Source organism: Lynx canadensis, chromosome C1 (genome assembly GCF_007474595.2).
Source record: "Lynx canadensis isolate LIC74 chromosome C1, mLynCan4.pri.v2, whole genome shotgun sequence".
NCBI classification, from domain to species: Eukaryota; Metazoa; Chordata; class Mammalia; order Carnivora; family Felidae; genus Lynx; species Lynx canadensis.
The window spans coordinates 142899027-142921843 of record NC_044310.1 but is presented as its reverse complement, the minus strand read 5'-3'; positions in this window follow the sequence as shown (position 1 = coordinate 142921843).

Below are 22817 nucleotides of genomic sequence, written 5' to 3'. Positions count from 1 at the left end.
GTAACTAAGTTACAATAATTGTGGGATTAAGTTCAACATTGAGACTACAAACAAAGGTGCCCAGGTGGCTCAGTCAGTTAAGTATCTGACTCTTGATTTGGGCTCAGGTCTTGATCTCACGTTTCGTGAGTTTGAGCCCTGCATCAGGCTCTGCGATGACAGAAAGGAGCCAGCTTGGGATTCTCTCTCTCCCTCTCTCTCTGCTCCTCCCCACTTGCTCTCACTCACTCTCTCAAAATAAATAAATAAACTTAAAAACATTTTTAAAAAGTATAAAACACAGAAAAGGAAATTACAAATATGATTCGATTTCTAGTCAAATATAGAAGGGCTCTGATGAGGAATGAAAGAGTGGTGTCCCTACTATGTTGTCCACCTGAAACTAATGTAACATTGTGTGCCAACTATATTTCAATAAAGATATAAATATTTTAAAAAATTAATAATAAAAAGTACAAAAAAGAAACGAGTGGGATTCCCATAAAGAACCAATAGATTGGAATCTGGCAGAATTCCAAATCACAATTTATGTATCTAAATTCTATAAGTGAGTTAGTATCTATCAATAATTGGCAGATAAGTAGGCTGTACTATTTTGCCATTTCTATTCTCATTCTAAAGAGTTCTTTTAGATGGCCATACATGGCCAAAATGCCTGTTTAAAACAGCACATCAAAACCCTGTTTTGGGGGAGAGCTCAGAAAAAAAAATGATAAATTTGCTTGTGTCTTCTTCTCTGTTTCCTCGTCTAATTGTTGGAAATTTAAATTCTTTGGGTAATATTAGATTTCTAAATTAATAGCAAAAGAAAGCATTAGACCTGCAAAGATTTATTGATATGGTTATAATTTGAAAACATTAGTTCCACGATTCAATCTGTCTGTAAGACTGGGGCGGTGTGGGGGGGTAGTTATGCTTCTTATTTCATTTATAGTTTCTAGAAAGTAGCTACAAGCTATCTGTTACATAATAAGAACTTACAGTGGACATGATGAGGTTTTGGATGACTAGAATCAAAATCTTCAGGGAAGCACCCCTGCTGTTCTTGTCTCCTAATAGCTCTCGGAGTGAGCATGTAATTTAGTTCTGGCCACAGTAATGGATCAGGAATGGCCATGTGATCCAAGTCAGGCCAATCAAGGTCACCGGAAAGACTTTGGAGCTGCAAGGAAAGAGGTGCTAGCTGTACAAATAATATATGTCTAGAGTTGCTAGTTGCCATCTTCACCTCTACGTTGAAGACCCCACTTAGAATTAAGCTGATCCACAGGAAAGGAGAGTCAAGAGATAGAGTGACTCAGATTCCTGATGGCATCAGTTATACTTCTATATAGAGCATGTGTAAAGCTAGATTCTCCTCTTGAATTCATTAACTCAATAAATTGCTCCCTGTCTCTCATTCTCCCCTGCCCCCCATATATGTACATGTATATACAAATATATAGGAGTTCTGGTGGCTGCAATTAATGAGTCCTGAGTACTGCAGGGCTTAACAACTGTGAGTTTCTGTCCCCTCTCTTCCTTCCCTTATTTCTTTATGTATTACTTGAGAGACTGCCAAAATGCATACATTAGACTATAGAATATATAACTATAGACTATTAGACTGTGTAACAAACTATTTTGCATGAGGTGGACAGAACATTTTTTGAAAGGAATAAATATCGTTGCATGTTAGATATTTTTACATTACTAATTTTTGGTCTGATCTGTCATTTACGGATGAAAAAAAATCACTGTGCATCTGTAGTTTCTCTCCAAATAAAAGATAAAATAAGTATCACAAATTTGGAAAATTCATTGTAGTACAAGAGCACAGATACACACTTTCATGTTTCACAAGTCTAATTCTGGAAACTCACAGAAAACTTCAGAAAGCACAGACTACATTGTGTTATGTCAGCATTAATAAAAGCTCTACTCTTTGCTCAAAGACCTAAATCTAAGATGTAGCCATTCTTTGTGGCTTGAAAAGTAAATATGCCGTATCTCACCCTATGCTTCAGGAATGCAGAAGAAAATCTTAATGATTTTTCCTTGCTAAACTTCATAGTGCATTAGCCAGACCATATACAAAATAAGAGAAGCCAGAGAGAAAAAAAAATGGTTCTGGTTGTCACAGAATATTCTAAGAAAAAAATATAAAACCATTTGTGCTTCCTATTGAAGTTTCTTGGGTTGAAAGGCAGTGGGTGAAAATTAGGGAGCAGGCTAAGTTGTTGAGAAATAAGATCTTCAGGTTGTCAACACCTTCTAGGAAGAGAAATCAAAGGAAACTTGCTTCCTTTCTGGCCCAGCTAGGATTTGAAGAGTATTATTTAGCAGAAAGCAAATTACTCTCTTTTTCAAAACCCACTCCTTTCTGTGAGGTTCTCCTTGTAACAAAGTTGGGTGCTTTTCCAAGAACATGCAACATACATTTGTATATACTCAAATCATTTCGTTTGGTCTCATTCCCATTCCTGGTGCAGTCACCATTTCTTGTATACCCACCTACGTGAAAGGAAGAGATGCTTTTGCAGCCCTAGTATTTGGCATAAGCAATCTAAGCTTTCAATGATGGAATCAGTATTCCCATAAGAAGCAAGATATGCTTGCAAACACTGTTATATAAGTAAACAGATACATGAGCAATACCACCTCCTTTTTTCAGCTAATTTTTGACCTCTCTTTCAGGGCATTTGCTCAATATTTTTTCTCCTTTTTTTTTGTTTTGTTTTGTTTTGTTTTGTTTAATTGCTACATTAACCACCAGCAGCAGAAAAGACCATGTGCAACCAATCTGCTGTCCAAGTTAAGGCTCTGTTCAATATTTCAGGGTTTCCATAAACGATGTGCCACTTGTTTTGGCTCTGCCTATAATCTTGTTCTCAATTTCTGTCTGCCCTGGGCATCTTACTCCTGCCACATAGCTATATGAGCCTAACTACACCACATGCAGCGCCAGATGCTAGAAATGCCATGATACCCAAGCATGTGACATCAGGATGATCTGCTCTTTCCCTTATAATTAAATGAGAAAACTGCGGGTATATTGTCTCCCGCTTGGCCCCATCACAAGTGCAGCCAACAGATGCCACTGCACGTGATTTATCTAAGTACAAAGATGTAAACATGCCTCTTAAAAAATTATTTTTCCTCTAGGGCTGAAGCCCCATGAGTTTGGTTACCTTGTGAAGAAAAGCCGGTGTTAAGGTTAAAGACAGCACACGGCAATACCCAAAGTAACCAGCAGCACTCTGGGGCCTCTGTCCAAAACCATATCACACACTTGTCTCATGCTTTAACATACCTGTCATTTCCTATTGCGAGCTGCCCGGGCACTGGGTAGGCAGTATGCCAAGATTAAACCCACTGGCAACTATTCACTGCCATCAACATGTGCTCTGAAAATCTCTCAGACCCTCCAACTTGCCAGCAGCGGCCAATGTTTCCTTTGATAGCTGCTACCTCCCAGTAAACTGCATTCAGAACAGACAGTCCATCTGAGGGCACTTGCTTTCATCTCGGCTCTCCAGTACCACTAACAAGCTTCCCTCTAGTAACCATATAATGATCGCACATTGAAAGGCGGCTTATAAAAAAAAAAAAAGCAAGTAGTGCAAACACGGGTTTGCAGTATAAATTATAAACGTGAGGACGCTGTGGATAAATTACCAGTGATGCTGGGTACAAAGTGTAACAGTTTGGCTTAAGAAGATTAAGTACAGCAAGAAATCATGAATTTTTACAACTTTACCCCAAATTCAGTCTGTGGTTAGGCCTCTGGCCTTGATTCTATTGATTTATCTTTAATATTAGGGTCTAACACTTTCTAAAATTATCTTTCTCCTACAATTGTTGTAAATACCAAATAATTATCACTTAATGCTGCATTATTCTTCAAACATTTCAGTGTTAATGGCTCAGCATTAGATCCTGAAAAATAATCAGGAGAAATTGTGCAGCTACTAATAATTTTCCCAGAGGTATACATTCCTCACAAAAGAAGGTTTTAAATTTTGGGGTGTGAATTCACATTTTCAGGCAATCCATGTGGCATTTAATATCTCAAGTAATAATATAATGGCATCACAATTAGCCAGATCTATCTCCCCTCACATATGTGTATCTACTTCTCTAAAAATTTCCTATCATCTGCTCTGGATTCTGTGGGGTTTTCAGCTTTCTATCTTCTACTAAACAATCTCAAAGGAAGAAATTAAAAGAAAGAATGAATCAGAACTATCCTGTACTCCTTGCGATGCACGGCATTTTCACTTCAGGCCCTAGCCTTGCCTTACCCTCAGCTGTTAGCACGTACATTGATGACCACCTGGCACGTGGACCTCACTTGCCTGTATTTCTCCTTAGCTTCAGTGGCCTCCTGCCCAAAGCCAGCCGCAAACATTTCACATCAACCTCTTCATAAAGCTCTAGTCCCACTAAACTATAAGGTGCATGAGAGCAGAAGCTAATGCTCGCTCATCTTTGCAGCTCCCACAGCATCTGGCAAAAATGACTAGCATATACTACACCACTGAAGCTTGAAAATCTTTCTGTTCTGAATGCAGTACATCTGAAATCCTTACCTCAGCCCCCTCTCTCCTCTCGCTGATCACAATCCTCCCATCTGTTTTCCTCTCTGTCTCCAATCACATCTGCACCTCATTCTTACAAAAACATTTAATAACCAAGTCTTTTGCACTTCTTCCAACCCATCATGCTCTTTCCACTGGCAGTATAATCCGTACTTAGTCCTGGACTGCTGTTGAGTCACTCCCCTGCCAGCACCATCACCAACATCAAAAGCCTCGCCCTATGATCTACTGGCAAGCTTAACACCAAATTAGTTTCCCACATATGTATGTCCTTCCAGTCTATTTCTAGGCTGATTTGGGATGTCTAGAGAAAAGGGAAGAAATGGTCCAATACAGTCACATATTGGGGAACCCTAAAAAGACTTATTTGCTATCTCTCATCAACTCTTAGCTTACTCCTAGTGATTTACCAGTACTTTCCTCTCATTAAAGCCCCCAACTGTTCACACTTTAAGCATGTCAGATTTGCTAATGTTCTATTTCAAAAGGCTGATGTCATATGCAAGTTAAATAAAATGGACGCAACATCAAGGAAATACATTCCATGCAGTTAAAATGGGAAAGAAGATTTGAATTTCTCAATGCTTTTTAATGTGATAGCCCAGTGAAATCTATTTTTGGTGGGGGGGGGGGTTCAGTCATGTGGCCAATACTTTACTGAAAAAAAAAAAGTGCTGACATATACTGTCATCTATCAAAGTATAAGACCACCATTCAAACTTTGAAACAAAAATCAAAGCTGCAAAGCTTGACTTATCGCTCACCTAGGTAGGGGAGAGCTATGCTGATTAGGCACAGTCTCACTGAATTAAGCAAACTGCTGATGTTAGGGGATTTTTAGAAAGGTGGGGGGGGTGGAGAGCAGGGGACTGTGTTAGTTACAGAGGCAATAATAGTGTCAAAGGTGATAAAGAAGCATGCTTACATTGGCTACAGAAACAGGAATTCATTGATGCCAGCTTCAGATCCACAGTCACTGGAGTGAGTCCACTGCTTATTGGCTGACTTTCAAAGGATGAGGCTGTTACTGATTGGCTGGTTTTCAGAGGCGGGTTCACAGAAGCAAATTGTCATTGATCATTAGGTTTAAAAGCAGTTCTGGTGCATACCGCTTATTGTGTAAGCTTTATCCTGGGGGTGCGAAGAGTTTTTTAAATTCTCATACTTAAAAAATATACTAGCTATAGTAAATTTTGGTATTGGCAGTATTTTTAAATTCTATCTAGCATAATATACAATTCCCTTAACTAAAACAGAAGACCTAAGTTGGCACAGGGGCTTCACCTGATTTGCCAAAGTCTACAATCCGTTGGTAGTGACAGCCTAGAGTGGCATATTGAGAGGATCCGGAAATTCCATCCAAGCCCAGCAAGTTAGAGTACCATCATTTATGAGCCATGTTTGTTATGGAGAGAAGAAATGAATGGCAGCATCATGCCATATCTTTTCTGATTCTGCCCTAGATCCAAAAGCCACATTTGACTAGGCGGGACTCCATGAATGGTTATAGCTGAGATTAATTTTAACAAAAATAAATTGAACTGGCTGAATTCTAAGCAGTTGGCATTTTTAAAAATTGACAATGACCTGGGCAGAATAAAGGGTATGTGTGCTAAAGCAATGAGGACGATATCAAAATTCAATGAAATCTTGTAAATTGAAACAGAGTGCAAGAACACACATTTGTATTCAAAGAGGTATGAAAGAACAAACATTTATATCTAAAAGGAAGAAAATTTTAATTGGAATACATGTCATTTTGGGGGCGCCTGAGTGGCCTAGTCAGTTAAGCATCCGATTTTGGCTCAGGTTATGATCTTGAAGTTCATGGGTTCAAGCCCCACATTGGGCTCTGTGCTAACAGCTCCGAGCCTGGAGCCTGCTTCAGATTCTGTCTCCCTCTCTCTCTGCCCCTCCCCCAATCACGCAGGAACAAGCATGCTCGCTCGCTCTCTCTCTCTCTCTCTCTCTCTCTCTCAAAAATAAATAAACATTTAAAATTTTTTTGAAAAAAAGGAATATGTATCATTTTTAAATAACTTTAAAGAAAAATTCTAAATTTAACTATAAAATTTAGTAAAAAAGAATAAAATACTCCCTAAGATTAATTATTATGGTTTTTAATTTCATATCCAAACTAAAATATTTTATTTAAAAAATTTTTGAGGTAAGATATCTTTTGTCAGTCTGACAAAGAGGTCTTACTCCAATAAAAAATATCAGTCCCAGGGGCACCTGGGTGGCTCAGTCGGTTAAGCGTCCAACTTCGTCTCAGGTCATGATCTTACAGTTTACGGGTTCAAGCCCTGCGTCAGGCTCTGTGCTGACAACTCGGAGCCTGGAACCTGCTTCAGATTCTGCATCTCCCTCTCTCTCTGTTCCTCCCCTGCTCATGCTCTGTCTCTGTCTCTCTCAAAAATAAATAAAGATTAAAAAAATTTAAGAAAAATCACTCCCAAAAAACTATTGTTGCATACAGGAGTCATCACTTTTCTCTCAGGATTTGGTATGTGTTTTCCACTATTTTGAAAGCAAGTCTCAAGATCTCAGCCTATAAGAATTTCTGAATTGAGTGAAACACAAATTTGAATTGGACACTTGGTTAGAGTATAAGAATATGTCACTTTGGGGGCTCTTGGGTGGCCAAGTGGGTTAAGGGTCCAACTCTTGATTTCAGCTCAGGTCATGATCTCACAGTGGTGAGCCCCAAGTCAGGCTCAATGCTGGGCATGGAGCCTGTTTGGAAATTCTCTCTCTCCTTCTCCCTTCGCCCCTCCCTCCCTCTCTTTCTCTCTCTCTGAAGTAATAGTTATAATAATAAAGTATATGTCACTTTTTAGTAAGGGAGTCTAGAAAACCTTCCAATATCCATATCCCAGCTTATTTTTGCCATCCTTAGCCCATCACTACATAAACAATAATTCCAGAAAGTAATTTCTATAGCTTTGATTTTTATTTTTTATGGTCCCCAAAAGGAAAATGATTACTGCTTATAATGAAAATAGACAATGGGGGTTCGAAGGAACTAATGAGATTCATGAATTTAGAGAACTATTTAGGTCTCCAGAAATATTCCTCATGATTGTCAAAGGGCTGCTCAATTTTACTTTCCCCTCAAGTGTCCAGGGCTTAAAACTGAACACATCTGGTGTTTCCTTTTTGACAAAATATCTTTTTAATCATCAAGGTATGAGGAAGAGCTGAGCTCTTGATTATCTTTCTTTATATTCCAAATAGTTATGGACAGTAGTAAGCACTTATATCTATAAAGTTTTCTACTAGACAAAATGAGGGAAGAATAATGGACTACATGAAGACTGCATAAAAATTACAGATGAGCAATAACAAAAAATAGGATTTAATATCAATACATAGTGCATATTGCAAATGCAAAGGTTAAAAGAAAAAGGCAATGCCATTCATTAATGGTATGACTAAGCAAATTTCTTAGGTTCTCTGAACTTTATTCTCCATATTTCTAAAATGGTGACCTCTCTCATTGTGTTTTTTACTATTAAATGTGATAGTTAGAGTGCTTATTCAGTACTTGACACATGACAAGTATTAATAAATAATGAGTAAAGGCATAGTGACACTGGGTGTGGAAACCAGGGATGGCTTTCTCAAGATGGTGAAATCTGAGCCAGCTCCCAAAGTAAAATTCAGAGAAAAACCAAATCTATTACAGATAGAGGGATGAGCAGAGAAATGGAAATGGAAATTATCAAGAAAAGTATTTAACTGCATTCATCTTAGAAATTATGTGCTATTCTACATAAAACCATATTAACTTTCTTTTTAATAGCATAGAAACTGAATTGAAAGAGATCTTGAAAAGACACTCAACCTATTTGGCTTCACACAGGCAGGATCATTTTTAGGCTACTTACTTGTTTACTTGAGATGACAAAAAAAGAAAAATCAAAGCAATTTTCAAAAACTAAACCCTATATTTGCTGGCCAAGCCTACTTTTCACTTTAAGGCTAAAATAACACTTTCTAGAAGTAGCTGCCACTGGACATACTCTACAAGTGCACCAGTCCTTTCCTAGATCTCCTTCCTTTCCCTAATCTGTCAGTTATCATGAATGTTTCTGACAGTCTGCTTCAACCAGGGCACCTGCTGAGGTGGAAGGTGTTTCTCCTGAGTGTCCAGTTTATGGATAGACAACAATATTCCACATGAAAAGTTAAATCAAGCAAATGCCCAAAGAAAGATTACCTGCCACAAATAACTTCTATTTGTCCATCTTGGTAGATGGAGATACTAAGTGTTTATTAAAGTGCAAACATTGTAAGAAGGGACAGTGTTACTTGTGAAAAAGAAATTGTTTTAAACAATAAACTTAAAAAAAATAACCCTCAATAAAGTGGATTATGAAGACCCTCATAGACTTAGTAGCTTTTTAAAAAAAGTTTTGTTTTCAGGAGAATTAATGTACCAAAGATAGATGTGGACATTTTATTTAAAACAAAGATAGAATAGCTTTCATAAACCAACACTCCCACCAAAAGTAACTTGAAAAGCTGTATAAAACAGTTTTAAAATATATTTGTAGGCATTCAAGAACTTTGGGGGCATGCAGGAACTGAGAGACCAAGATCTCAGAAAGAACAGAAATTCTTCGAAGTGAGCCTAGTATTCTGCATGCAACTTTTCCCCTTGGTGCATTTGCTAAGTCTTGAGCAAGAGAAGAGACGGTGATGGCACAGCCTAAAAATGTTTGCGGAATGCAAATCCTAAAAGACAAAGAATCCAGTTAGCTTTCTCATAAAGTTAAGAAGGAAAAAAATGTATTTTGGGCCTGTTAATGCATCCAGAGGGGCCCAGAGAGGCATTGGGATCACTGACAGAAGGGAGGCACAGAGAAATAAGCCCAAACTCACATATATGTTCTCCTCATAGCTTTTGCCAACTCTTAAACTGCTGATTATGAGAAGTATGACTAAATTCAAAGACACAGAGATTTTGGAAAGTAAAAATGAAAAAATGATAAAATATGCAAAAAAAATTTTAAAGATTTTATCTTTAAGTGATCTCTACACCTAACATGGGGCTCAAACTCACAACCCAAAGATCAAGGGTCACATACTTTACCAACTAAGCCAGGCAGGCACCCCTGCAAAAACTAATTTTTTAAAAAGCTACTGTGTTAGGTTGCCTGGGTGGCTCAGTCAGTTAAGTGTCTGACTCTTGATTTTGGCACAGGTCATGATTTCACAGTTCGTGAGATCAAGTCCTACACTGGGCTCTGCACTGACAGCATGGAGCCTGCTTGGAATTCTCTCTCTCCCTCTTTCTCTCTACCCGTCTCCTGCTCACACTCTCAAATTAAATAAATAAACCTAAAAAAATGTTCAAAAAAATTAATGAATAAAGAAAAAGCTTCTGTGGTCACACTAATAACCATAAAAACATACTTTAAGGAAAGAAACAGTACAAAAGGTAAAAAAAGATTCTCATAATGGTAAAAGAAAAATTATAACAATTTTAAACTTGTATCTCCCTAATAGTATATAGGTTTAAGTATATACAATGCAAAATTTAAAGAACCAAAGAGAGAAATGGATATATTCTCCATCATAGTGGGAAATTTTAAGACATCTCTCTGAGAAGGTGATATACTAAGCAATAATAAATCTAAACAATGCAATTAACTGGTTTTACCTTATTTTCATTAATTCTTAAAGCAAGACAGATGAATAATTTTTTTCAAGTGCAAAAAAAATGTATCAAAATTGACCCATTATAAAGCAAGTCTCAACTAATTTCAAAGGACTGAAATCATTCAAGAAAATTAATGTAAAAACCAGAAAAGGAAAAATTATTAGAAAATCACCAATTATTTGGAAACTAAGCAACTTATGGGTCAAAAAAGTAATCATAATAGATATTAGAAAATGTTTTTAAATTAATGATTATTAAAATGCCATATACTTAATCTTGTGAAATTCAGCTAAAACTATAATTATAAAGGAAATTTTAGTCTTTAAGGCAAGAAACAGTACAAAGGGTAAAAAAAGATTCTCATAATGATGAAAGAAAAAAGAAGACTAAAAACCAATGATGTAAATATCTATTTTATGAAACTAAAAATAATAGCAAATTAAATCCAAATAGAAGTAATACAGTACAGAAAATCAACAAAGCTAAAATTTGATTCTTAAAAAAAAAACTAATAACATTAAAAACTCTTATCAAGAAAGATCAAGAAAAAAGAGGGAAGGTACACATGACCAATATAAGTGATAAAAATAGGACATCACTACAGACACTATGGACATGAAAAAGAAAATTACAAGGTATTATAAATGTTTGTCAATAAATTTGAAAATGCATATAAAATATACTCCTAGATAAATACAACTTACAAAAATTAACACAAAACTTTGAAAATTAGAATATTACCATACTAGAAAAGAAATAAAATATCTAATAAAAAAACTAGCCACCACAAAACATTCTCCAGATTCAGATGGTTTCACCAGTGAACTCCTCTACAGATTTAAGAAAAATGTGGTACAAATCTTATATGAATTCACCCAGAGAATAGAAAAAGAGGAAATACTTCTTAACTCATTTTATAAAGCCAGCATAATACTTATATCAAAACCTGACAAATACAATTCAAGAAGGAAATTTATAGATAATTAACATAAACATAAATATATGAAACAAAATAAGTAAATCAAATCCAGTAGTACATAGAAAGAAATAACAAATTGGGGTTTATTCAATTAATACAAAGTTGGTTTAATAACCCAAATTTATTCAGTATATTTACCACCTTCACAAAGTAAAGGGAAAAAACATATAATCATACAAATATATATAATAAACATTGCTTGATAAAATTGTACATCCAGAAAACTCTTGTAAGCTTCCTTAATCCAATAAAGAATAAGAAACCTAATGAGAAACTCATGCTGAAATTTTTCAAATTTCCCCACCCCGACTCTGGAGATCATGAATAAAATGAGAACACTCTGTATCAATGCTTCTAATCAACATTATAAATCTTGCAATTAAAAATTAGAAGATATTATATATATGTATATATCACATTCATGTATACACACATACACATATTTATAACTTTAATATAATATATATGTTGTAAATACTGAAAAATAAAGAAAAATTATCATTATTCACAGATAATAAGACTTTATCAATAGAAAATCTAAAAGGATGTTCAGACATTTATTAGAATTAATAGAATTTACCAAGGAATCAATATAAGATAAATATGCAAATATAAATCTATCTCTATATACTAACAACAGGTATCAAAAAATATTTTAAAGATGTCATTTCTCAAACCATCTAATACCTAGGTATAAATCCAATAATAGAGGGGCACATGGCTTTGGCTCAGGTATGATCTCACTGGTCGTGAGTTCAAGCCCCACGTCGGGCTCTATGTTGACAGCTCAGAGCCTGGACCTGCTTCGGATTCTGTGTCCCCCTCTCTCTCCACCACACCCCTGCTTGTACTCTGTCTCTCTCTGTCTTTCAAAAATGAATAAACATTAAAAAAATTTTTAATCCAATAATAGATACTCAGAACTTAAGCATAGAAACATGAAGAGATAATTTAAAAGCTCTATATAAGAGAAATAGCATGTTATCACACTTGAAGACTCAATATTGTTAAAATGTTGGTTTTCTCAATATTGATATATATGTGAAATGCAACCTCAGTCAAAATCGCAGAAGGCTTAAAGGAGGAGGTAGGAACAGGCTGATTCTGAAGTGTTTTATGGAAATTCAAAGAGCCAAGTTCATTCAAAAGACTGAATATGGAATAAAATAGAACTGGAGAACTTACCCCACTGTTATCAGGATTCAAGTTACAAAGCTCTAGTAATTAAGATACTATACTTGGAACATAGATAGACCAATAGAACAGAAGAGTCCAGAAACACATCTATTCTTTATGATGAAGGAGATACTGTGGTGAAGGAAGAAGAAACATTTTTTCAGTAAATGATACTCTGTTAATTAGATACTACATAAAAATTAAATACAGCCATTGATACAAATATAAATTTTAAATAGACTATAGATCTAAATGTGAAACATCAGGCAATAAAACTTCTAGAAGATGAATAAGGAAAATACCTGTATGACGTGTGGTAAGCAAAAATTTCTTAAATATGACAGAAAAGTCACTAAACATAAAGCAAAAGATTAATTAATTAGACTACATTAAAATAGTGAAGTTCTGTGCATCCAAAGATACTGTTGTAAGAATAGAAATTTACAATTATATATCTATCAAACTATTCATATGAAGAATTTTAAAAGAACTACAAATCAATAAAAAAGCAACCTACTAGGATAGTTGACATTGCATAAAGAGATTCTGCAAATGGCCAATAAATATATAAAAGTTGTTTGATTAGTCTTCAAGAAAATGTAAATTAAAACCATAATGATATTTTACTGTACATCACCAAAATGGCTAACAGAATGAAACTGGACCACTTTCTTACACCATACACAAAAATAAATTCAAAATGGATAAAAGGCTTAATAAATGTAAGAAAGGAAATCATCAAAATCCTAGAGGAGAACACAGGCAGCACTCTCTTTGACTTAGCTGCAGCAACTTCTTCCTAGATATGTCTCCGGAGGCAAGGGAAACAAAAGCAAAAATGAACTATTGGACTTCATCAAGATAAAAAGCTTCTGTACAATGAAGGAGGCAATCAACAAAACTAAAAGGCAACCAATGGAATGGGACAAGATATTTGCAAATGACATATCTAATAAAGGGTTAGTGTCCAAAATCTATAAAGAAGTTATCAAACTAAACACCCAAAAAAACAAATAATCCAGTGAAGAAATGGGCAGAAGGAATAAACAAACATTTTTCCAAAAAAGACATTCAGATGGCTAATAGACACATGAAAAGATGCTCAACATTATTCATCATCAGGGAAATACTTATCAAGAAAGATCACACCACACTTATCAAGAAAGATCACCACAATGATGTACAACCTCACACCTGTCAGAATGGCTAAAATTAACAACTCAGGAAACAACATATGTTGGTGAGGATGCAGAGAAAGGGGAACCTTTTACACTGCTGGTGGGAATGGAAACTGGTGCAGCCACTCGGAGAACAGTACGGGGTTTCCTCCAAAATTAAAAATAGAACTATCCTACAACCCAGCAATTGCACTACTAGGTATTTATCCAAAGGATACAAAAATGCTGATTTGAAGGGCACATACACCCCAATGTTTATAGCAGCACTACTGACAATAGCCAAATTATGGAAAGAGCCCAGATGTCCATCAACTGATGAATGGTTAAAGAAGATGTGAGATACACACACACACACATACACACACACACACACACACACACACACACACACACTGGAATATCACTCGGAGATCAAAAAGAATGAAATTTTGCCGTTTGCAACAACATGGATGGAACTAGAGTGTATTATGCTAAGAGAAATAAGTCAGTCAGAGAAAGACAAATATCATATGATTTCACTCATATATGGAATTTAAGAAGCACAACAGATGAACATAGGGAAAGGGAAGGAAACATAAGATAAAAACAGAGGAGGAGGCAAACCATAAAAGACTCTTAAATACAGAGAACAAACTGAGGGTTGCTGGAGGGGTGCTGGGTGGGAATTTGGGCTAAATGGATGATGGTCATTAAGGAGAGCACTTGTTGGGGTGAGCATTGGGTGTTATATAAGTCATAAATCACTAAATTCTACTCCTGAAGTCATTGTTACACTATATGTTAGCTAACTTGGATTTAAATAAATTAATTAAAAATAAAAATAAATGATTAAGAATACCAAGTGTTGATAAGGCTGAGAAGCAATCAGAACTCTCATACACTAACAGAGATGGAATAAATTGTACAACCATTTTGGACAACCATTCAGTGGTAGCTGCAACAAATGTACATGTGCATTTCCTATGGCTTAGCAATTCCACCTCTAGATAGATATGTGTGTGTATAATATATTCAACAAAAGATAGACAAGATGACTTACATGAACCCATGTGAATAGAAGCACTATTTGTTATATAAGTCAAAAATTGGAAACCACCCATGTGTTCATGATAAATAAACAAGATTAACTGTATTATATTCATACAATTGATTATTAAACAGCAATGAATATGAATAAATTATTGCCACAACAACAGCATGGGAGAATTTTACAAACATAACTTTGAGTGAAAGGAGCCAGAGAGCACATATTGTATGATTTCTTTCATATAAAGTTTAAAACTGATAGCCTTTATAGATGATGGTAGACATCAAGACATTACTTACCTTTGGGAAGAGGGACAATGACTGGGTAATTTACCTTGAATAAAGACAGGTCTGAAGTGCTGGCAATTGTCTATTTTTTGATCTGGGCAGTAGTTATACAAGTGGATTCACCTCACGAAAATTTATCAAGCTTTGGATTTATGCATTTTCCATGTGTCTTATACTTCAATAAACAGTGTTTTAAAAAAAGATGAGAGTGACTACATGAAGTTGAACATTGAAGAAAGATTGACTCTTTTTAGCAATGGACATTAAGCACAGGCCTACACAATGAGAAAGAATGAAATCCTGCCATTTGCAGCAATGTGGATGGAACTGGAGCGTATTATGCTAAGTGAAATAAGTCAGTCAGAGAAAAACAGATATCATATGTTTTCACTCATATGTGGAATTTGAGAAACTTAACAGAAGACCATGGGGAAAGGGGAAAAAAATAGTTTCAAATAGAGAGGGAGGCAAACCATAAGCGACTCTTAAATACAGAGAACAAACTGAGGGTTGATGCGGGGAGTGCGGGGCGAGGGAAAAATGAGTGATGGGCATTGAGGAGGGCACTTGTTGGGATGAGCACTGGGTGTTGTATGTAAGTGATGAATCATGGGAATTTACTCCGGAAGCTAAGAGCACACTGTATACACTGCATGTTAGCTAACTTGACAATAAATTATGTTAAAAAAAAAAAAAAGAACAGGCCTACAGTGTAATTGAGCACTCACAGAAAAACAGCTATTTCAGGCACAGAAAAGGCATTCTGTTATAGTCAAGGGGACTAGAACACCTTTCTAAAGATTAATGGAAATATACCAGAATATTGCATTTAGATTAGAATATAATAATACTTCAAAATGGAGTGCAAAGAAAAATTTTTTCAAGTTCAGAGGAAATAAGTTTTTGATACAGAAAATAAAAGCATCAAAGTCATTTTTTCTATTGAAGGAAAATTATGCCAAGGGCAGAAATAAAACAAATTCATTACAGATAAGAAAAACATGGCTTTATAACCATGATCCTTCCTCCTCTTTTCCCTGCTTTCTCTGCATCCTATACCCTGTCTCCCAACAACAATATCAGCAACATTATTCATCACTACTGTGTTGCCTCAATTTCCCCCAAATAGCTACTGTTTGAGAAGAGAGAAAACAAAAGTTTTAAATGAACACAAGATTTCTTGGTCACCACTGCTCAAAATGGTCCTTCTTATCTAGACTATGGTTATCAACCAAGTTCTTCAGAAACTGGTTAGAGAAAAAATACATGCACAAAAGTATACATTCTTTTCCACTAAAATTAACTTATCTCCACATCTTAGAAGCAAATGAAAGTGGTTTGCAAGTCTAAGCATGCAATGCTCCAGGATAAAAGAAACAAGTGTTGGTCTCTGAGAGGTCAATTGTTGCAGGAAAACAAGGACAAAAGCTCTCCATGCATGTCAGAGTCTATATTCAGGCTTAATGTTGAGTATATGTGCTGGGGCAAGATTATTCCTATCTGCGAACAGAGGCTAAAATGAAAAGCTGTTAGCCTTGGGTCATGAGAAAGAACAAAGGCTTTCAGGAATGGATGTACAATAACTCCAAAGCCAATATAAGATATCATTTGGAACTGGTAACTCCAAGAATCTGAAAGGAAGCAACTGCCAAATCACCAACTACAAGGATTGTGTCAGAGGAGACAAGTAAATCTCTCACTTAACATGTGCTTGAAAGTAAAAAAAAAAAAAAAAAAAGGATTTCTTACTACTCCTTGTCTTACTGCCTATCATTAAGAGAGACAATTTGAGGGGCGCCTGGGTGGCGCAGTCGGTTAAGCGTCCGACTTCAGCCAGGTCATGATCTCAGGGTCCGTGAGTTCGAGCCCCGCGTCGGGCTCTGGGCTGATGGCTCAGAGCCTGGAGCCTGTTTCCGATTCTGTGTCTCCCTCTCTCTCTGCCCCTCCCCCGTTCATGCTCTGTCTCTCTCTGTCCCAAAAATAAATAAACGTTGAAAAAAAAAAAAAGAGAGACAATTTGAAGTTGACCACAAGAAGAAAGATCGGACATAACACAAATAGAAAGGCTATGTTTGGTCGAAGTATGAACAGTGACATTAGGAACTCAGGTTGCAGAGAGAGACAGACCTGGGTTTAAAATCCAAGTTCACCATTTAATAGCTGTGTGAGTTTGAACAAGTTACTTATTCTCTCTAGATCTTGATTTCTTCATCTGTAACAAATGGAGACAATGATAGTACCACCTTCTTGTGAGGATGAAATTAAATGATGCATGTAAATCATTTAGCAAGCCCGAGTTCTCAGAAGGTGTTCAATAAATGTTAGCTTCTACTATTTTCATTATCCAGTATTTGCTGGGTATCTCTTGGGTAGCTTTCTTTCAGAACGCTAGAATTCACTGACTGGCTCAGGGCAAGGAAGCTCTATCACAGAAATGAATTCAAACAAACTGAGAAGCCTTTAGAATTGTTCTGAGAATGACCACCATTCAATTCTCATAATTGTTTTTGTAATTGATGTCAATTGTAATCAACAGTATCTTACAGAGCTTGCAGTTTATCAACTCCTTGTATCTCTGCCCATTTATGGCCCAGAGGAAATGTTTGCCATCATACTGCACTGGATATGGCTTTTCTTTTAAGAAGACATTGATTCACAGATACAACTTTAAAAAGTAAGGCATCTGATATTTGGTCCATGCAACCTTATTTCTATTTTGACTCTCTTTCCACTCTGGGATTCCTTGTTAATTAAATTAAAAAGTTAAACTGTAAAAGACAAAAATCCCATTCCACATTTCACCTAAAGATTCCTAAAATAAACTCTGCATATTTAGCAAATGTAAATGGTTAGTGAGATGTGTACTCTTTCTTTACTCACCACCTGATCAGTGAGCCCAGGGTGCATGCCCGGAAACTATGCCAGAGAGAACAGTAGAACCATTTTTCAATATCAAATCTTTGTTTCCAAATTACGCAAAACCTAGACTTTGATTTTCCTCATTTACTTCAAATTATATATTTCAGGCTATTCACCCAATGGCACATTCTACGGGAGTAAAACCAAATAAACAAAGCAATAAACAGCAATATGGGTAAATCCTAACAATAAGTTAAACAGTAAATTCCAAAGATTACATACCACATATTACCCATTTCTGTAAAGCTAAAAAAACCATAATTACAATTTATCATTTTTTAGGGTTAGGGACACATATAAACATAATAAAACTACATAAGTAGGACAGAAGGGAAGTGACAAACAACGGACCAAAGCCACGGATTACCATTTGTGGGAAGAAACTGGAAGATGGGATAGAGATACATGGTTAGATTAGATTTTACGCCATTAGATAAAGGTTATTATCAAGGACCTAGCTTTGTTCTTGGATGCCAAATTCATGGGTGATTACTGTATTATTAAAAATAACTGTTATCATTCTGTGTATCAGCCAAGATCCATTCAGGAAAACAGAAACCACACCAATTATTTTAACAGACAATTTAGTATCAGAAAGCAGTTAAATAAGTATCTAAGGAATTAAAAAGCCAAAGACACAATGAAAGGAGCATAGCTATAGTAACTGCATTAATCAGCTACTATCCTTAGGACTGGAAGAATAAAAGAAAAAGATCAGGATTATAAGAATCAAGAAACTCAGAGGAGGGGCCTTGTGGAGTCTGAGGAGGGGGCCCTACCGGACTTGGGCTAGCCCCTCTGTGGAGGTACAATAAAATTGGTTTTGAAAATGCTAGAAGCTAGAAACTGGAATCAACTGACTTTGTCAGGGTGAGAAACCATTGTTGAAGCAATACTGACAGGAACAACAAGCAAAACAGAAAAGTCCCTTTATCATCCTCCTACTCTCTGTTCTCTCTCTGCAGTCACCTATTGGTGGAACATAACAGGGAGCCAGCTGGTCAAGGAAGAATATGATTAGCAAAATCCTAGCCCCAGAAAAATGGTAGAGAATGGTATGTTTGGCACTGAGAAACAAAAGCTTACTAATTGGCATGGACAGGTAGGCTAGGTTATACTGTTCCGATGAGTCAAGTTCTCTAAGACAATGAAAGTATATGTCCTGTCCATTCTCCATATCCAGTGCAGATCAGTAGGGAGGATCCATTCATCAGAGCACTCAAAGACCTGGGTTAGAAAGTTTCCACAATCAACACAGGAGTGGGAAAGATGTATGGATCATACACTTGCTTTTAATGCTTCTGCTCAGAAATATTTCATATCATATCTGGTCATGTATTGTTAGTCAAAGCAAGTCCATAACCATGCCAAAATTCAGAGGGTATGGGGAAGTACAGTCTATGCCCAAAAGGCCAAGAAATGAATAAAAATGATCCATTCATGGACAAATAATGAGCATGGGTCATAAACCAAGAATTACAATTAATCCAATTACAGGCACCTGAAGTAAACACTCATACACACACACACACACACACACGCACGCATGCATGCGTGCACATGCTTCATAAATATACTCCAACTTCAGGGTGCCTGGGTGGCTCAGTCAGTTAAGCGTTCAACTTCAGCTCAGGTCATGATCTCACAGTTCATAGGTTCGAGTCCTGCATCTGGGCTCTGTGCTGACAGCTCAGAGCCTGGAGCCTGCTTCAGATTCTGCATCCTCCTCTCTCTCTCTGCCCCTCCCCCACTCATGCTCTGTCTCTCTCTGTCTCAAAAATAAACATTTAAAAAATGTTTAATAAAACAAATATGCATCAACTTTAAATTAAAACCTTGTCATGTTACAATAAGTAACATGTGTCACAAATTACAGTAAGTTTCATGTGTCTGTTGGCCATCTGGATGTTGTCTTTGGAAAAGTGTAGGAGACAAAATTCTTTTAAAAAGTTTATTTATTTATTTTAAGAGAGAGAGGGAGGAAGAGAGTGGGAGAGGAGGAGGGACAGAGAGAGAGAGGGAATCCCACGCAGGCTCCATGCTGTGAGTGCAGAGCCTGATGCAGGACTTGAATTCACGAACCATGAGACCATGACCTGAGGAGAAATCAAGAGTTGGATGCTTAATCAACTGAGACAGTCATGTGCCCTTACAGGTCAAAAATTTAGAGATAATGTTGCAGGTATGCAATCTGTGATTAAACTATCTTGGAGACTAGGTATATCTCACTGTGGCTTCTATGGCCTAAGTCAGCCTGTATCCTAAGTTTAGCCTGTATCCTTGAGGCAGTCAGGTACACAGAATGGAAGACAGCACATACCTGTCAATTTCATACTTCTAAAAATAAGTCTCTTAGAAGAAACAGAAAAATGTGGAAAGGCTTTCATTTTCCAGTCTTGAGGACTACTCTCCCACCCCCTTCTACTTTTTAGCCAGAATATAGACAATAAGACAATCCAGATGAGCCAAGGTATAGCTCAGGCAAGTGTGTTTGTTAGCACAGGATCTGCTAATGAGCAGTCAGACAGCTATGGTGTGGTAAAAAATCTTAAAAATGGGCTTCTCCCAAACTCACAGTGTTGACCCCCTAAATCCTATCCTGAGTTTATATGTAGACTTGAAATAGAGGGGAATTTATGCAAGAAGGGAGGGGTTCTAATGACCAGAGACCCCAGTACTTCCTGGCATCCCCCAGTCTTGTCCCTAATAAGACAAGATCGTTTTAGTTCTCAGGTTCTTCTCAGAATGCCTATTTTACAGGCATTAGTCCATGGCATCATTTCTTTTCAGCTGATCATCTTCCTAACACAGCACCAGCAGGTATAGCTTAGGTGCCATGTTTTGCCGGACTTTTCAGGTGGCAGAAACCCAGTTCAAACCGCTTAGGCAGGAAAAGTCCATTTTGACTCAAACCTGAAAATGTGTCTGGCATGACTAGGTTCAAAGATTCAATAATGTAGTCAGGAATCTGGCTCTGCTCCTCTTTGATCTGCTATCTTCTTCTTGGCTTCATTCTCAGGCAGGCTCTTCCAGTATTGTGGCAAAGGTGAGCACCAGCAGCTCCAGTTCCACTCTGCCAGGTTAGGAGTCCCAGAAGAAGAGAGCATACCTCTTTCCCAAGAGCTCCAACAAAAGTCAGGGCAATGTGGCTCTCATGACCAAATCCTGAGCCATATAAGGAACCAGGGTCATGGTCAGCTTTGCCCATACCACTTGGGCTATGAGTGATGAATGGTAAGTGTACAAAGAACAATCATGGAATGGATATACAAGCAAAAAAAAAAAAAAAAAAATCAATATATGCCCAGTACCAGGACAGATGACTTAGGGATGCAGCTGAACTAAGAGTGCTCAGGCAATGTCCAAACAGTCCCCAAGGCCCATTCAATAACACAAAAATGCAGCAAAAAAAAAAAATTAAGATGTAGTAAAAGATAAATAAAACAGTAGACTGCTTTATTTTTAATAGCATGGAAAGAAAAAAGGGATAGAGGGAGGAAAGAAGAGATGGAGAAAGGGAGGGAGGAAAAGAGGGAGAGAGGGACCAAACTAGATTCAAAGCTTAAAAAAAAAAAGTAGACTCTATGCTCCATGGCTGAAATTTTCAGAAGCCCCGAACCTGCCCCAGGATTACTATGAATTCCTGGGATGTTTGTGTTCTCAAGGTGAAGTCATGAGATGACTGTGCTTCCTTTTGCATTCTGTACAATCCTTGTCACACCTTGACTTCTACCCCCAGCATCTTTCTTTGCACCAACAAAGGCAAACAGTTTAAGGCAGCCTTCCCAGATCTCATGGCCTGTGGGTATTGGCTGTGACACTCCAACTGTTCAGGGCCAAGGAATCTGTCCTTTGGATTTCCCAAATCTGCAGCATTGACCCAGGAATCTCTGGTGTCTCAGTGCACACTCCTGCCCCCATAAAAGCAGTGATGGGGGCATCTCCGTTCCCTCTAGAACACAGCCCTCCATCTCCCACCTATAGCCCCTCTCTCTACAGGGTTTAAACTCAAGTCCCTAAACTAGCAGGAGAACCAAAGCTGAGGCAAGTGTCACACTGTCCTCCCCGCCTACCCCTAGTCCTTCAGGAAAAATTTCTCCTTCCTTCATCAAGCAAAATTCTTGCAGCAAGTTTGTTCAAACAGGTCCACCTTCCATTCTCTTACCAGGTTAATAAACTTTCCCAGACACTATTGAATACCAGCTTGGACCCAAGCCAGAATTTCTGATAAGCACTGACAAATATCAGACTGTCTCCCTAGCTGTATATGAAGTTTCTTTTGGAGTTGTATTTTGACATAGGATCTTCCTAGATTTATTCCCTTATGTCATTATGAAACACTTAACAGCTCTGACTTCTTTCTCAAGTATCTCATCCATTAACTAACTATATGAGGAATCCTTAATTTACCACCAGAAATGCCAGATTGCATTTTGCCCAAATAAGGTCTTTTCATTGTTTTGCCTTCCTTTTTTATTATTTATAATCTTCAGTACGTTTTGCTTCCATCAGGGTCCACAGCCCCAGCCCAGATTATCATTTGTTTTGCTCTATCTCTGCATCTCCCTCTCCTTGCCCAACTTTTGAAGTCGTTACACTTAGAACATAGCACCAAAGTGGACGTCACCAATTCCTTCAGTGCAGCTGCATCAGCAAATACCTTTGAATGTTTTGGTCCAAAAGCTCATCAAGCAAATAAAATTAAGGTTCAGACTCATAGTACAAGGGGATCTTAGAACAGCCTACTTAACCTACCTAGAATGGATCAAGTCATCCTAGAATGGACCAAGGAAGGTATAGGGCTGTAGCTCACCCGTGAGTCATATGGGCTGAGTAGAAAGGCTGGCAGCACAGCACTAAATAAGGAGCAATGATAAAAGGAACTTCAAAGTAGTCCAGGTTTCCAGACACTGTGCAGAACACAGAAGCACAACTTTTGTTCCACGCATATTAAAGTAAACAAACAATAAAAACTAGAGAAGCTGTTACCTATAAAACCTAAA